The following is a 19,092-nucleotide window of genomic DNA, read 5'->3' as shown; positions in this document are numbered from 1 at the left end:
ATGGTACATGACTTAGAGAGTTTATTTTTTAAGTGGTTTATAAATGCTTTCAAATAAATAAAATAAAAACAAGTCTTTCTTATTTGATAAAGTCCAGGCTGCTGCACATGGGCGTAGCCAGGATTTATGTTGGTGGGGGAGGGAAGGCTTTATGTTAGGGTGAGCAGAACCTCAGTTACTTAAGTATTCTTATTGATTTACTTGATTTTGGGGGTAGCTGCCCCCCTGGCTACGCCCATGCTGCTGCACCTTGGCATGGTGGCATGTCTCTCCTTCTGTTTTCCAAGTTAAATATGTGTGAGGTCTTCAACCTGAGAGGCTGCCTTGGACGACCTTCTTCAGAACTAAACGTGCTATCTCTTCCCGTTTCCCTGCCCTGATCCTATGCCTTTAGGAATATAAAAAGTTGCCTTATACTGAGTCACACCATTGATCCATCATGATCACTACTCTCTACACTGCCAGTGGCCCTCCAAGGTTTTAGACTTTTCCCAGTCCTACCTGGAGATTCCAAGGATTGAACTGGCATCCTTCCCTCAACCTTTCCTCTTGGGGTTCTTATCAGAAGCAAAGTCAATCCAATAAGCCTGAAGTCTGCTCACATCTTCCATGACACATTAGATTCCAGTGAAAAGCTTGCGCTTTTGTATTTGTCATCTTAGAAAGTGCACAGAGCTATCTCAGCATGGGGAAATTTTTGAGGTTCATTTAGCAGCAGCTTTTCCTGCTAAATAAAATATGATATTAATTGCTAGGAAAGCTTAGAAGCACTGCCTAAATCAAGAGGAGTAAAACATTTGTTTACAACACTGCCTTTTCATAAGGCACAAAGCTCTTTATTAATTGTGTGTGAGAGAGAGAGGGGGGGAGAGAGAGAACCACTGTTATATAAGTTAATATTTATCAAAGTACATTGGTGGTTTCTCCTCACCAAATGGCATAGTGATTCAGTGGACTGGTGAACCAGACTTTCTGCAGCCAGCAATTCAGAATCTGACTGCTATGAAGGGCAAATAAGGAGGTGAATTTAAAAGACTTAAATGACAAGGTTGAAAGTGACTGACAGAAGAGGTTGATATCAGCCCCTTTGCCTGCGGAGAAGTGACTACAGCAGCCCTGTTCAGAAGCTGTTCTGAAATAAGCTCAAGAATCCTCTCAGTGTATCAATAGCACCCTCAGAAGAATTGAAGGCATTCATCTTTATAGAACCAACAAGCATACAGCAAATACGGAGTCATATATGTGGTACCTGCCGCTAAATGTTCCCTGCCCTGAAGAGGTTAAAATTGAAGAACCAGATTAGATGAAATGAAGGCGATCTGTGATCAAACAGAACCTTGTATACCAAAAAAGGTATTTTTTTATTCATTTATTAAACTGAATATTGGGGAGGTGGAGGCGTGGATGTGACTCAGATCAGCACTATAGTGTTCTGAAGGGGTTACTTTACTTTGGCCTAGTTCTGTCTTACTGATAGACCCAGGTTTCTGCAAGCACAAGAACATACATATATACACATGCATCTCACCGCCAACTTAATGGAGTTTCTGCAAGGCAAAACTAAAAAGCCACAAATACAATTTTAACCATTTCTACACTCCATGAAGTGGGAAGACCAGAAAAAATCAGTAAGTAGCCATCTTATCAATGTCTATCCTTGATAGTTTGATAACGGGTTGTTGTTGTTATTTAAATTTAAAAATGGATCAGAGCAATATGCCATGGTGAGCCTATACTTGTTTAGGGATGTCCTAATTATTGTAAGTGGATCCTCCAGTTCTGGCACTTAAAAAGGAAAGTGGATTTGCATGGTGCCACCCTTTCATACTATAATCTGTGCAGTAAATTTGCAGGGTTAGGAAAGGAAAATAATGTTGTTTAAAGTGTTCTAATAATCATTATTGAATAATGATTTTTTTTAAAAGGAAAAAAAACCCCACTACTGCTAAGCACAAGTTTTTTCTCTCCCTTGTGTTAGGGCAAAAAGAAAAGCTCAAACTTAGAAAACATGGATGCAATTAGCTATCAAGCTCCATAACAATGTTTTGTCCTGCAGTATTAAATGGGGAGCACTTTCCTACACACTGTTCCTCATAATGGGCCAAATGAGAGCCATATGTCAACAAAGGGGGAATCAGAAATGCACATTTCCTGTTATCTTTTACTTTGGGGGAGAAAGGGGGGAAAGCAGACCTGACAAGGTGATCAGCAACAATAAGATATAAACATCAGGGAATTTCGAAAACTCCTAAAGCAATCCGAGCAGGTAATAGATGTTATACTTTATAATGCTCCATCAGGAAATATTACAAGGCTCAGCTTCGGAACATGTGGTGCAGATTAGCAACCCAAGAAGATACTGTGGGGAATAGACGTGGCTGCTTATTTAGGATGGCATCCAACTTTCAGATTTAGAAGGCAAGAATATTGGATAGCTCAGTAGGTAGAGCGTGAGATTCTTAATCTCATGGTTGTGGGTTCAAGGCCCACGTTGGGCAAAAGATTCCTGCATTGCAGGGGGTTGGTCTAGATGATCCTTGTGGTCCCTTCCTACTCTACAATTCTATGATTCTAAATACAAACCTTCCTATTTGGAGAAAATGTTGTTGTTGTTGTTGTTGTTGTTAGCCATCCCACTCACTGATCCTATGTTTAACCACTGAGTGGAATCTTGCACCACTTGAAGGCTGGTGTGGCATGCAACAATATATTACATTTATCCACTCCCTACCCCGACCGTTCCCCATCAATTATTGGGAAAATAAACTTATGTTTAACAATTATCTAAGGGAAGAGAAAATGCTGGTAAAATTGACATGGGGTTTTGATGCACCTGCCTTGCTATCAAGATGACTGACAGGTGCTTGAGAGCATCCATTCTTTCATTATACAAATCATATCAACAGTGGTCTCCACTTCACAGCCTCCCCAGTTGCCCACACTTTAATCAAAGCCCATGAGGTGACAACACAAGGGGAAAAGTCCCTTGGGACTTTTTTCAGATCAGGAAGTGTAGGCAGCTGGGAAGTGCCTGAGAAATGTTTAGTAGGGGACAAAAAACACATGTACCACCCTCACCCCCCTTTCTACTACATGGTAAACTCAGAATGTCATGCTAGCTTGAGTTTCTGAAGTGCCTTGAGAAGGAGGCAGGGAAAAACGGAACGCTGTTTCACAGAAGAAGAAAATCTCTAAGAAATTAGAGTATCGATTTTGGCAGTTCATTCATTTCAAACACTCAAAGAGTTTCATACATGTACATATAGGTTGTCAGTAAACCTTCCACCAGAACAACAGGAACAACAGGGGATAATTCCATTTCGGAAACCCCAGCAACACTGTCCACTTCAGATGCTTCCTGTGGTTCTTGTAGGTAGCCTATTCATTGCCATTCTCAGGGAAAAGGGAGTATTTTCCTCTCCTCACGCCACTAGCATTCTATGTACTCAACAAGTGCCAATGCCCAAATGTGTCAGATCTGTTAATTCTTCCCCCGCCTACTTTATTCTTGACAGAAAATAACTAGAGAAGGGAGAGGACAGAGTGGGAAGGAGGTGAGTGTCTAATGTTTTGAGAAAAGAGGAATCTGTGGTTGTTTCCAGAATATAGGTTTTCTTTTTCCTTTCCAGTCCAGAAAGTGAAAAGGAGCTGTGTGTTTCATACAGGCCTTTAAAAGCCCCCCATGTCCTCTCTCTCTCTCTCTGGCTGTGTACACAGCATACATTGAAAGTGCATTTAAAGCACTTGACTTCTCCCAAAGAATCCTGGGAACTGTCTGGTTATAGGTGCTCTGAATTGTGTAGCTCCCTGAGGGGTAAACTACCCTTCCCATAATTCACTGGGGGAAGACATGTAATTTAAATGTGCAGTGTGTATGCAACCTTTCCTTCACTGGCCGCCATTATAACAACACTATAAAAATGAAGGAATTATCTTTTGTGTGCTGCAGTTTTTTGTTTCCTGGCTAAAAACTACACAAACAGATAAACACACCAGTTAACTGGCTTCACCCAAATTATGCGCATGTTTGGATACTTTTTTAAAAGCTCCACTTCTCAGAGAAGCGTCCTGCCGCATCCTAATGGCTCCCTGTCAGTAGTGCTGAGAAAGAGGATGTCCCTTCACCGTGGGCCCTTTCTTTTTTTGAAGCAAACCCCAACCACCCCACCCCCACACTGTTTCACTTAATTCTTTCGCCTCCTTCAGTTCAGGGAGGCCATAAAAACCTTTCACTGGCTGACAAGTAAAAAGGCAGTGCAGCCTCCCAACTGCTGGATAATTCAGGAGGTCTCCTTTTCTCATTTTAATTGGCTGCCTAATTGGAATGTTTATGAGTCCTGCGATCGCCAGGGATGAAAAGGCAAAGGCGAGCAATTATGCCATAAGCATCGCTATCTGGCAGGGTTCATCTCCCACCCAGCCTACTCCCCCTCTTCTTTTTCTCTCTCTCTTTTGGAGAAAAGAAAAGTTCACTGGGATGCCATGCTTTCTTTGAAATACCTTGATTTGAAACAATGTAATCCCCCAAGTCAGAAATGTATGTCATGCTGTGCTTCTCCAGTAGCAAAATTGGGGCTTTCCCCCCTTCTTCTTTCCATCTAGTCCCCCTTTTGAATACTCTCTCTCTCTCTCTCTCTCTCTCTCTCTCTCTCTCTCTCTCAAAATGTTAGCATAACATGAAGAACAGAAGGCTATCGGGTGGCTGTCAAGTTTATAACTGCTTGTGCTCCTTGGCTGGAGATAAGGCTGTAAGTAAGTAGAGGGCCCTTGATGGAGTTGATTAATTCTCTGGAACGAGGGTTTGTCTTCCCTGGCTCAGTGAATGACTTCATTCCAGCAGATGAGGTCATCCGAGTCAAGGCAATAAACTTTCAGATATCCACATGAAAGCCATTTTTTCAAAAGCTTCCAACTCTTAAAAGGAGGAGAGATAATAATAAGTACCTGCTCATTTACCTGCATTCAAGCGGCCACAGAAGGACCCACTCAGAGTGATGTTTTCTCATCTTTGAAGTACAAAGGTTTCCTAGCAGAAGGTGTGCAAGGAAAGTTGCTGTTGTTGCTGCTCTTGCTGTTGTTTTTGTTGTTGTTGCAATGTACGCTGCAGCTAAGCCTAATGCATGGGCACGGGTTCTGCTTTCTAAACTGCATCCAGCTGTATTTGGATTAACACAATGACCAGAGAATTGAGTTGAGCCCTGGAAAATGCTGGTTCATGTGCAGCACATACCTACAATGCTCACTTGTGGACTTCGGCGCACACACACACACACACACACTCAGCTCAGTCTACCTTGCAGAGCTGTCGTGGGCAGAAAATTCCAGTCTGTACTCCTTGGGGAGGGCAGGATATAAAAGAAAAACCCTATCGATGATGGTGTCATTGGATTGGAGCCAGACTTACAATGCAATCCTACGGGTGGTATCCACTTGCGGATGAAGAGGAGTGTGGGGGGAGCACCCCGCCCCCGGCAACGCGACCCCCAGGGTGCCATTGCGGCTGTTCCCCCCAACCGTGCTGGGCACCCCGCCCCCATGGGTGGTGTGCCCCGCCCCCAGGACGCACACCCCCAGGACACCGCCACGCCCCTGTGGGCGGCATGCGCCACACCCGGAACACGCACCCGCCCTGCCTCCTCTCTGTCCCCAATGCTGGAGCATGAAGCTCTACCACTGGTGGTATCTAATGCTAATGTTATTTAGAGTGAGACCTCTGGTTCAGGGCCTCTGGTTGTACAGGGATCTGTACAACAAAATGTGAATGGCACTTCCACGCACAAGAAATATTTGATATTCTAGGCACAGTATAAATGTTCAACTATTTCATATCTAAATGTCAATATGTGTTTCTGGGAATATGAGGAAGTGGGTATTTGTCTGTTCAAACTGTTTATTAAAGTTGTCCACTCATTGGGCTAAGTGACTGGAGTATTCTGGAATCCCGGTCTGCACCAAGGAACGAATCTGCTACAGTCATTACAATATGGTGCCTTTTTGTCAGCCTTACCTAACTTTTGAGGTGGGCAAGAGGTGTTTGAGAATGACCTTTCTTTCATTCTACCATTCACCTCGCCAGAAGTCTGTGCTTTTCATTCTCCCTTGGTGCCCACACTTCAATCAAAACCCAGGGAAAACATCATGACGTGACTACTCCTGTGGGGGGGTTTTCAGATCAGGAACCATGGGCAGCTAGGGCGACTGCAAGATACTGCTTGTTAAATGTTTAATGGAAAGGAAATAACACACACCACCATTCTTGGCCACCTGGTAAAAAGGAGGTCATCTGAAAACCAAAATTCTCAAGGTATTCTTAAGAGCTTTGAGAATGAGGTGGAAATATGGGAAATCTATTTCACAGAGGAAGAACACTGTTAAGAAACTGAAGACCAGATTTCAGCACAGCCTTACTCTGAGGATAAGGAGCCAGAAGAAAGGGAGAGCAGGGGTGGCCTTGAAGTTGCCCATAAAAAGAACCTGCTGCATCCATCTACTCTAGCATCCTGTTTTCATAGTGGCCAGCTTGTGGTAAACTAGTAAGCAAGACCTGAGCACAAGGGCATTATCCCCTCCTGTGGTTTCCAGCAGCTGGTGGTCAGAAGCATTTCTGCCTCCAACTGTGAAAGCAAAGCATAGCCATCATGGCGAGAGGCATCGATAGCCCTTTCTTTCATGAATTTGTCTAAAAATCCCATCAACAGCTAGTACATGGGCAGTTGTGTAAGCAGTTGCAGAGGCCACCTGGTAATCTTCCTCACTGTAGCAAGATGTACAGTACATTGATGTAGATTACAGACATTATTTATCAATTGGCAGCTACACAGCTACACTAGCTTGTACACATTTTATGCAAATCTGTGCATGGTTTTGCCCTCTTTTTTTGGGGCAATGTGCAAGTGGGCACCCTAATTGCTATAGGCAGTGGCAATGGGTTTAAATGATTGCTGCAGTCGTGCGGGCTTGATCCCACCCCACCCCTGTGAAAGTAAGCTTCTCCACCTCTGTGGCTTTAACATTTCCCGTATTAAAGGCTTGCTAATGCATCTCCAGCTCATTTCCACCAACAACAGGCCCTGCAATTGCAGCATATGATATTTATGCATATCATTACGAGTTTCTACAGAATCCCGAAGCCTATGGTGGCTCTTTGTAAGTGTCGCCTTTGTCGTACTGTCCATCACACAATGATCCCTGGAATGATATATATTAAGTTTCAATGCAGAAAGAATAGCCCACTTCAAGACTGGAATAAAATATCAGGATCTGCTGACACACATGGTGTGTGTGTGTGTGTGTCCATGAGACCCTTAAAGAGGAAATGCATAAACTGTGAATTGATGCCACTTTAGCCCCCCATTAAAAATATTCAAACTATAAATCAAAATTCAAGGTGTATAAGTAATATTCAATTTCAAATTTATGGCATTTTCAAATAGGATGATTTTTCTCAAATGTGCAATAAATTTGGTTGCGGGGAATTGCATATGCCACCTTATCATGACAGTTGCTTTATCTACACAGTCCACTGAAGCCTCGTCACTTTATATAATCTGAATTCACAAATCAACTGTCGTCTTCACTTCACTGATTCATTGCTGATGGGCCTTGCACAATGTAAAGGGAGGGGGGAACCCTTTCCAAGTTGACAAGGCTAATAAATGGAGAGGTGAGCACAGCCCTTCCATTGCCCGCTGTTCTATTGTACTGTCTCAAGTGATACATGGCAGAATAACCTCATAAACCAACCTCATCTTTTGACCTCGGTAAAGTAAATGGAAACAGAGGGCTGTTTATGATGATCACTGCATTTAAACACCAATAATGACCAGATAAAAACTGCCAAACTCTTAACTCGCTTGAGGAGATGAGGCCTATTTAACAAGCCAGCCCACCCTCTTTCTTAAACACACACACAAACATGTAAATGTATATCTGTTATACACACATAACTCCCCTCCTTCACGGGCTATATTTAACCCCCTTCATTCTTTTCTTTTAAAGGGAAAGAGTATTTTAAAACAAATTATAGCACTGTATGTGTAACAAAGGGCAGGCAAACCTCCATGAACTCATTGCACTTCCGTGCTTCTCAAGAAGCTGATTTGTACTGTCTTAGCAAAAGCAAAGGTTCACCTAGAGAGCGAAGATCGCTAGAGCCTTAGAAAGAACAGTGATAGCTAACCCTTTTCAGCCCGAGGGCCACATTGGTGGCCAGTACGGCAGTGATGGGTGGAACTATCATGCATGTACAACACACCTGCAGGCCACACACACTTGCCACACATGCACATTCCCTAAACATGCAGTACTCACATGCAAACACATACATACACCACACTCAACTGCCAAAAATGCAGTCACAAAGCTCTTATCTCCCTCTCTTGCACACATGAGTGCAGTCACAGTGGGGGGTGCTGTCTTTTGCTCTTAAAAAGCAGGCAGAGGGCTTATCTCCACTATTAGGTCGGTGGTGGTGCTTAGCAGACGTGGCTCAGCTAGCTTCCTGCCAGGTGGGTCCCTTCTGCTTACCAATAGGGAGAGGCAGAGGTGCAATATGACAGGGAAGTCAGCATGGCACAGATAGGTTGGTAAGCTGGAAGGGTGAATCTAGTGCTCCTGCTGGTGTTTCTTCACCATGCTGACCTACCCTCCACCACACCCTCCATGGCCGTAGGCAGGATTTTTGTTAATGGTGGCAGGCCTTTTGTTAGGGGGACAGAACCTCAGTTTGCTATATATTTTTACTTGATCTTTATTGATTGGGGGGCAGCTCTCCCACCCTGCCCCCCTTAGCTACGCCCATGACTCCCTCTCTCCCAGTAAGCAGCTAGCACCCCATCCAGTGAGAGACGTCTGGTGCTCAGCACTGAGATTGCAAATAAAAGCTCTCACTGGCTGTGGTTTAGAAAGGGGTTGTATTTCCCAACTGCTGCAATCCGGAGATTTAGCACTCTGGCTGCTAGATGGCTCTCTAAAGGTGAGGCAAAACACTTTTCTTAGGGTATGTGGGTTAGCTACCTCTGCCTTAGAACATTAGAACCTAGCAGTGCTAGCTGACACCTACTGGAACTAGTAGGACAGAAGACCAGGAGATCAACAGTGGAGTCAGAGATAATGACAGGCAGAGCCAGTTAATTCTAGTTGTGTCCCCTTCCTCTTCCCTGCTGAGGCAACACTGAGACTAAGGAGGAGAAAGATGACTGGCATTCCACCCCCTGGACTGGTTATAAGTAAGAAGGCAGACAGGTGGGGCCTGATTGAGGGCAGGCTGAGGTTGGTGGGACTCTGCCCCATTTTCCGTAATGGACCAGCCTCCAACTAGAATTCAGAACCTGGAGAGAACCTCTGTTTGTACATAATAACATAAACAGAGCCCGTTGGATCAGGTCAATGGTCCACCTAGTCCAGCATCCTGTTCTCACAGTGGCCAACCAGATGCCTATGGGAAACCTGCAAGCAGGTCCCAAGCACAAGAGCACTCTCCCCTCCTGCAGTTTCCAGCAACTGGCATTCAGAAGCATCACTAGAGGCACAGCATAGCCATCATGACTACTGTCCATCAATAGCCTTCTCCTCCATGTCTAATCCCCTCTTAAAGCCATCCAAATTGGTGGCTGTCACTGCCTCCTGCAGGAGTGAGTTCCGTAGTTTAACTATGTGCTGTGTGAAGAAGTCCTTTCTTTTATCTATCCCAAATCTTCCAACATTAAGCTTCATTGGTTGTCCACAAGTTCTAGTGTTACAACAGCTTTTAGCTGCATAGCTTCTGGCCAGAAAATCAATGGCTGGAGGTCAGGCCAGGGGCAGCCAGTTCATTCTGACCTTCTATTCCACCACACCCAGTAAGTTGAGCAAACCCATATTTGGCCAACCAAAGAGGGTGCAAGTTAAGTGTGAAATGTGGAAAAATTGCAACAGTCAGTTGTTTGAACAGCATGGCTATTAAACATGGCCTAATTTGGCTCGTTCTGACTGTCAGGTGCACTGTTTGCTAATTAAATTATTCAACAAAACATTGACTATAAAGCATTCTGCTAAAACCTAATTAAGAGTGTGATTTGATAAAAGCCCATTCTGCAGTTTTCATTTGCATTCTCAAAGGTGGAGGGTGGGGGGGTGGATGTTGGCGAGGGGGGGGGGGGAGAGAGACGGGGGCAGGGAGGCTCAATGTCACTATTTCATGCCAGACGATATCTTCAGCTTCAGAGGTTCTTCAAATATTTCTCTTTTCCCAGTGAATATTTTTGAACTATACAGAGAAGTACTCCAGGCTCAGATCATATCAATTCATTAATGTCTGGCACTATTCCTCTTCACTGTTGCTTCTCCCTCCCTCCCTTTCTCCCTCCCTCTCCACTCCCCCTTTTTTAAAAAAGGAAGAAAGCACAACTTAACAAACCTAATATAAAGGCATCATTAAAAGAGGCCTCTTTGAAGACTTGGCCCCTGTTCAAGCTACATATGGCTGCATAATCTTTTAAAATGTGTGATTCAAGTCTCAATTTAATTATGTAATAGCCCCAAATGGAATTACACTGCGGATGAAGTGCAGCGCTTCAGCACAAACAGAGACTGGAATGGCATGGCTGACCTGAGCCTCTTGCATCTGGATACTTGCACTGCAGGCAAACACTCACAGGGCGACTCTCTTCTGGTGCTCAGTTTCCTGGGCTGGCTCTGGGTTTCCATGTTCTGTAGTGCAGGGAACGTAGGAATCTGCCTTCTACTGAGTCAGACCATTGATCCATCCAGCTCAGTACCGCCAACACTGACTGGCAGCAGCACTCCAAGAGGTCAGTTGCTAGGGGTTGCACCCAGGACCTTCTGCAAGCAGGCAGAACAAATGTTCCTGTCTCAGTGTAGCCAACAAGAACCTCCTGACCACTGTCCATGCTGGGGGCTGATGGGACCTGAAGTCCAACAACCTCTGGAGGGTACAACTATTACTACCCCCACCACTCCTACTGCATTTATAGCCCCCATCTTTCCTCCACCTTTCTTCCCCTCTCAATTTTTATCCCCGTGAGCAAGAGCAGGGAGAGTAGGGCCCTGGCAACTGCCCAAGGGTGCTGTGTGCTGGTGCTGGGCCTCTTCCTGCCATCATTCAGGGATGGCCGTGGCATGTGTGAACCAGCTACTGGTATGTATGGTGGGCGGAAGCATTTGTGAGGCTGAGTTGCTGAAATATCATGTGACTCAGTAAGGTGGTCAGTAGATCTACATGCACCTCACGTGCACCTCATGTGACCTAATTGGATATAGTGCGGGAACATCATGTGTGCAAGTATCACATAAGATATCAGAAGTTGCAGCACCTGCTGTGGTCACTCCATGTCTCTCCTGAATATTAGGCAGAGTTGGCTGGTGCCCATTGGGACGGGAAGGAGATCAAAGAGACATGGAGATCAACAGTAGATGGAGCCAAAGCCAATAGCAGGCAAATCGGCCCCTTGACCAGTTGTTAAGTAGGAAGGCAGACAGACAGGAGATGGCTGAGGGCAGACTGAGTTTGCTGGGGCAGCAGCACCCCATTTTTTCCAATGGACCAGCCTCTACTGAAATCAGGGGAGAATACAGTGATATAATCTGCCTCCTATTGAGTTTTGTACTCAACAGCTGCTAAGTAAGAAGATGAATAAGGAAGGAGGCCTCTGTGGTAAGCTCAACTATTAATTCACCTATCAAGAATTATTTTTGGTTGTCACATAATGGCATCTACAACCAGCTACACTTTCAGACTTCCAAAAGAGCAAAACAACATCATCAGATTCACTTACCTGGCCTGTTCATCTTCTGTTCCGCCATGTGCCTTCCCAAACATATTGCCCCAAGCCACACATGAAAGGAGGCTCTTCCCATCTCTCCCCAACCCCCAACCCCAACCCCCTGACCCTTGCATGCCAGCATGCAGATTTATACTGTTGTAGTCTATTTTGGCAGCTAATACCAAGTTGGGGATTCCAGTTTTGCACATTATATGTCCATAAGAACATAAGAAGAGCCCTGCAGATCACACCATCAACTGCATCATTCTGCTTCCTATCATGACCAAGCAGATGCCTTCAGGAAACCCATGAGCAAAGTGACTCCCCAGCTTTCATTTCTCAGGAACTGGTATTCAAAAACTTACTGCCTCACAAATTCCCAGAGGATAAGTCTATCAATGGCTGCTACTCATGATGGCTATACTACTTCCAGGATCAGTGGGGCCATGCATCTGACTACTGGTCACTGGGGAACAACAGTGTGAGATAGCTCTTGCTCTCATGTCCTACTTGTAGGCATCCCTTAGGCAGCTGCTTGGCCATTGTTGTGAACAGTCTTCAGGACCAAACATGCCTTTGATTTAATCCTGCAGAGGTCTTATGTTCATAAGGTCTCATGAACCTGGAGGTTCCCTAAAGCCATCATGTAACACTTTCAATCTGCACATATGAATATTAACATGAGACCACCCATGGCTGTGTTTAAATAAAGGATAATGGCTTGCAGGACCAGACTTCATGGAAAAGCACACTATGATTAGGATAGCCTTCTAAGCCAATCAGAATAGCCATTCTTCAAAACAACAGACGTAAACACAACACAAATTTTCTTTGATTATATGTGATCCTATAATCACAACCCAGTGAGACATTCCAGCTACTTTGTTAAAAAGTCTGAAATTTACTCTGTAAAATTAATGCACAAGATCATAAAACTCTACCTTAGCAAATACAAAAGACCATTTGATTAGTTACAAATAAAAGCCCCTAGAGCAAAAATGAATAAGGTTTAAGCCACTTCAAATTATTTTCCCGCCTGATAAAGCCATTATCACATTTGCAGCATTTACAATGCAGAACTACATTCCTTTGATCATCTTATAAAATTAATTGATCTTGCTTATCTATTGTACTATTTAAAATTATTTTAATTGAGGACATTAAGAGAAGTAATGGTAACAACCAATGCATTTATTAGCTGCTGACGTTCAAGGCACCAATGTCATTTTCATAATCTGAATTTCTCTAAAACAAAATTCCATTCTTAATGGAATTTACATATAGATCACCTCCAGACACAAATAATTTACTATTGCTTCAAGTCCTAAAGGACAGGCAGAAAAACTGTGAAAAATCACTCCAGCCATACTTAATTTTAATTATTCTTTTAAATCAGATAAAAACCCTGAAGTTAAATTCTCATAATTAAATAGAAATTAAAAGTTTCTAAAAGCCTTATTTTTCAACTCCAATTTTAAATGCAAATGATCACACAGTAGTACAGAGTTTCACCCCTGTCAAATGAGTGGTGGAGTTATATGTACCTTGGCAAAAGTCAATGAGATGTTTAGCAAGAGCGATCTGTATGCCTTTTGTGCGTTCCTGGACTGTGTGAACCACACATTTACTGAATGTATTCTTATTTTTTCAACCATGGAGAAAATTGGAGAGCATTTACTCTTTGACCACAGTCTCTCTGCTATCAGGAAGTGCTCACAACAGGCTGAACTGATGACCCAAATGATGTCACATGAAAACTCAACATGTGTGCCACCATCCGGCTCTGGCCAGAGAAGGGTACTGCGAGGAGACTAGCCATGCCAGCCAAAGAAATCTTCCTGTAGCAATAGGCTAGAGAGGTGATTAATATGATTGTTTTATTGTGATTCTTGCATGCTGTTAGCCACCTTGAGCACTATTTTATAGTGGGAAGATGGGATATAAGAAATTCAAAGGAGATAAAGAACATATTTTGCTTGAAAATGCTGGGGTAGGTTTCATGTTGCTTGTCCAGTTCTTTGGGAACTTGACACTTGCAAGGTGAAGGCAAATCAAAGTCAGGTCAATGCGGAGGATGGACAAAACAGGACCTTGGACAGCTCCAAGGAGGTCCTACTGGCTGAATCTGTCTCATCTTAAGGGAGCAGCAGGAAGATATTGTCTCAACAGGGAGCTAGAGCCAACTGAAGCCTCATGTAGGCTGAGAAGACTTGAAGATTAGTAGACTTCACCTCCCTGGAGGAACTGGTTGGTCAGTTAAAAGGCCCTCACCTTATTTGGTGTCTGTGAGATTGGGAAGAGGTCCTGGAAGGGAGTCATTCTTTGAGTTAGAAGATGGTGGCATGACTGTGGCCTCCAGCTGGGAGGGATCAAATAAGGTTCTGGTGGTTCTGCCCCACAAGAAAGCAGCCTGAACCTCATCAGAACCCACTGCTACACATGACAAAGCCCCTGGGTCATGGGTCACCATTGAAAAAGGTTGGATACAGAGGTCCAGCTTCTTCCTTTCTGTAAACGAAGCCTTAGTGAACTTAGGGGGAAAAGATCTGAATATATCATACTTCATTTTTTGTCACCCTAACACTACTTTTGTTTTTTTTATTCAACACTGGGAACACCAAGGGAGGCCCACCAAAAACTCTCAACTTAGGAGTTAATCACTTGAGGTGCAACTGGAATAGAGCATTAGAAGGAGGTGAAATTAGGTTCCCCGTGAAGCATACCAGTCTCTAGACACACCAGCCATTGCTACATATCTTCCAGGCTTACTGTACTGCTTGCTGAACCGGTTACTCTGCTTTAAAACAAAAGACTAGGAAATACAACCTATAGATCAAGGTGCAAAGGTATGTGGGGGAATTCAGGGAATGAAGCCGAATCTTAAGGCTGGCGATGTTAAAAGCAAACTAACTTGACACCCACACAGATGTACATATGCCCCAGGCTGGGGGAGACCAAATGCATCAAATCCTTTTTTTTTTAAACTCCTCAGCCAGTGATGAGGGTTCGATAAACTTTTGCTGAGAAAATGAGACATTCAGGAGCAGAAGACAAGAGAAGTAATAGTACTGCTCTATTTTGCCTTGGTCTGGCCACACCTGGAGCACTGTGTCCAGTTCTGGGCACCATTATTAAAAAGGGATATTGACAAGCTAGAACATGTGCAGAGGAGAGGGTGACCAAAATGATCATGGGTCTGGAAACCAAGCCTTATGAGGAATGGTTGAAGGAGTTTGGGATAAGAAGAGACTAAGGGAAGATTTGATAGGGCTGTCACATGGAAGATGGAGCAAGCTTGTTTTCTCCTGCTGTGGAGGGTAGGACCCGTACCAATGGATTCAAGTTACAAGAAAGGAGATTCCCACTAAACACCAGGAAGAACCTTTAGCAGTAAGCGCTGTTTGACCATGGAACAACTCCCTTGGGAGGTTGTGGAGGTTCATCTGAGGTTTTTAAGCAGGGGTCCTACGGCCGTCTTTTCATGGAGACTTTAGCTGAGATTCCTGCATTGGACTAAATGGCCCTCAGGGTCCCTTCCAACTCTAGAATTCTCTGATTCTCTGATTAAGGAGAAATGATAGAAAGGATAGGATTCCTTTCTATCAAAGGAATATAGGAAATTGCCTTACACCAAGTTGGACTGGTTGCCCATCTATTCCGCTATCATCCTATGTTGACTGCCAAACTCTCTCCAGGATCTCAGTCTTTCTCAGCACCTGATTCTTTTTAAACTAGTGGTGCCAGGGATTAAAACTATGACCATTTACACGCAGAGCATATGCTCTGTCATGACTGAGTGACCAATAAAGGTTGGCAAAAATCACTCACCTAATATGAACACAGGAGCCCCTTAGAATCCAAGCCTTTTAGTATCGTTCTGAAATATATGGGATAGTCTGCATATGGAAAGCGGGGGCGGGTGGGGGGGGGAGGAATGTAGACACAGGCTGTATACATGCTATAAGCAAATCACTAGAACACTGGAAAACCTTCTGTACAAGCTGAAACCGTTCCCAAACCCATTTCCTACAGATGCACCAAAGGAATTCAAAAGCAGCTTCCTGTCCCTTTAACAAATCAGACATCCTAAATGGAAGGTTCAAGGTTGCTGGGCTGCATGCATTTGCCCTATAGCCAACAATCATGCCAGTTAAATAAACAATACATCAATGGATGCTAGCAATTAGCCTCCTCTATCTGCCCTCTCTGATTGCTGGTGGATAGGACCCATCAACACTGTTATGATTATTATTTGTAAGGAAAAGAGACCAAATACACCCAGACAAGTTTTCATTTGTTTTTATAGAAGGAATCAAAATACTTTCTGTTGGTGTGATAGGTTTCATTGGGGTGGGCAGCTAAGGTTGATTGTTTCACTGAAAACCATTATGGACAAAAAATGTCTATTTGGCATTTTAACCTGTTTTTTTACCTGCCAGAGTAACTGGGAGACATCCAAGGGTCATCTGTATTATTTGACAAGTGTTACATTTGGCAAGACAGGCGAAGACACAACCTTCTGCAGTGCTGTTTTGAACCCTTCCGGTGCTGTATTTTTACTTTTTTAATGTTAAGGATGTGATGCTCGATGGCTTAGCACCTAAAAGCCCAGGATGCATAGGAAAGGATGGCACTCCAAACAGAAGAGTAGAGTATTTGGGGCAGGGGCAGCTTATAGAGTCTGGCTTCTTCCCTGTCCTGATTGGTCTGATGACCCACATGACCCTTCCCCATCTCTTCCATAGGGTTAAACCATTTTGAGTCTTCCTCCCAGAGGAATTGGGGGTGGCAAATTCACCCCTACTGGAGGATGGGAGCAGCCTTTGAATGAATGGGGCGCCCAATTGCACAAAGGCTCCAGAGTGAACCACTTGATCACAGCTGTACAAGTTCCTTCAACATCATCACCACACAAGAACACCTCATGTTAAGCATGGCAAAGAATTTAGTTTCTCAACTAGCAATAACCGGGCAAGCCAGGAAGGATGGGAGATGCCTCTTTCTCCTCTGTATTACATGCATTTTTTTTCTTAAAAAAATTCCACTCTCGACTAATTACATTGTGGTACTTAACAAAGCCTCTGACCGATTAATAATGTTCTCAAGTGCTTTTCTTTTCTCCCTTCTAGCTGCCAGATGGAGCGGTGCAGATTAGTCTCTACACCATAATCGGCACGCAGGCAGCTGAAAATGCTGGTGAGTGTTACCAACCCCAAGCTGACCTGCTTTGATGAACCTTGTGCGGCAAAAACTGGGTCCCTTAATAAATTCTGTGTCCCATTTTGTCTTTCATGTGCTGCCAGAGGCAGTCTGTTGTTCACTCAAAAATGGGTGGGGAGAATGCTAAACATATATGTATGTAGCTGGTGGCAGGTTCTATCCTGGTGTTGGAAGATGCATTTGGATTCGGACACAAAGAAAAAAAATCACTGGGTGGCATCTGAGATCAGCATCATAAGGCTTTTACTTCATCTGGGGCCCCACTGAACTGGTGCCACATGCTTACCCATCTTGGTCCAGAGGGTAAACACCAATAACTAGTGCAACGAGTAGAAGAAAAAGCAGCCCTCTTTGCTTTACTTATTCATCTACCCTTCTGCTCTGGGCAGCTATGAGGAATGGGACAGGAGGAAGTGGGCAACTGCAGGGAGGTGTCCTCTGAAGGCATGTAGCTCAAAGCCTCCCCTCGCCAACCTGATGCTGACATTTTGTACAATTCATTCATTTTGCAGAGCGGCGGATTGTTTGCTACTGCATGCATTGCTACAGCATTCCATACTTACCATTTATGCTGGTACAGCTGCTGTTTGACCCAGCCTTTTTAAGAATGAATTGTCTGCACTACATGTCAGGTGGCTGTTCCCACTACATGTCACCACTATTGGAGAGTGAGTGTGGGCTTTTCCTTTCCATTCTAATGGCAGGTTGTGCCTGAATGGAAAAAAAGTTCCATAGCTATAGTCCCACTCCTTGCATACTCTAAGTAAGACCATTGATCCATCTAGCTCAGTACTGACCACAATGATGGTCAGAGGATCTCCAGGATTTCAGACAAGAACACCTCTCTACTGGGAGATGCTGGGGATTGGATCTGGGACCTTCTAAGCTGTGACCCTTGCCCTGTATGTGTGATAGCAATGTTCAAGCAACATGTGGATGGGGTGGGGGGGGGGGTGAAATCACACTGTTCCCATCCCATCCGCACTCACAAAAACCTGTGAAGAGAGGCAAGATGTGTACAACTTGCATGTAAAGGTAAAGATAAAGGGACCCCTGACCATTAGGTCCAGTCGTGACCGACTCTGGGGTTGCGGCGCTCATCTCGCTTTATTGGCCGAGGGAGCCGGCGTATAGCTTCCAGGTCATGTGGCCAGCATGACTAAGCCACTTCTGGTGAACCAGAACAGCGAACGGAAACGCCGTTTACCTTCCCGCCAGAGCATTACCTATTTATCTACTAGCACTTTGACGTGCTTTTGAACTGCTAGGTTGGCAGGAGCAGGGACCGAGCAATGGGAGCTCACCCCGTTGCAGGGATTCAAACCACCGACCTTTGGATCAGCAAATCCTAGGCTCTGTGGTTTAACCCACAGCGCCACCCATGTCCCTCAACTTGCTTGTAGACATATGCTAATAATCTGCATACTATCCCTTGCTTTTTCCTGTAGGACTACTTGCAGTCGTTAACAGTCATCAACAGGTTTACCATACCCATTGAGTCAATCACCCATCTCCTACTACCCTTCTGAGAAAAACCCCACCCCACCCTCCCACTATATATAAGGGTCGGGTGACTACTGTTTCAGTGTATCTGAAGAAGTGTACTTGCACATGGAAGCTTATACCAAGAACAAACTTAGTTGGTTTCTAAGTTGCTACTGGACAATTTTATTTTATATGCTTTGACTGCGTCAGACCAACATGGCTACCTACCTGAATCTAGACATACCGGTATGTGTAGCTGGGAACTCTGCACAGCGCCCTCGAGTTCAGTTGCCCTCCATTTCCTGCCTTGTGTCATCTTCTGAACTCTCTCCCCAGAACTTCTCAGAGTCCACACAGCTGGGATGATATTTAGTCTCACCATGACAATAAATTAAGGGCAGCAATTAAGAAATCCTGGCAAGAACACCTGTCGGTGGACTGACCCACATCCGGAAGAAGCGCCTAATGACTGCGCATCTAATGATGGGCTCTCTGTAGTGTGAAGGAAAAGTAGGTTGAACTGCATAAATATGGAGAATGCATTCATTACCCACCCATTTGAACATTTGCCAATTAATCCCTGTCAGCACTAATCTGTGTTATTGCATTCCTAATGGCAGATGTG

This window comes from Podarcis tiliguerta (assembly GCF_965153285.1).
Source record: "Podarcis tiliguerta genome assembly, chromosome: 8".
Classification (NCBI taxonomy): Eukaryota; Metazoa; Chordata; class Lepidosauria; order Squamata; family Lacertidae; genus Podarcis; species Podarcis tiliguerta.
The sequence above is the reverse complement of the archived record's forward strand: the minus strand, read 5'-3'. Positions refer to the sequence as shown.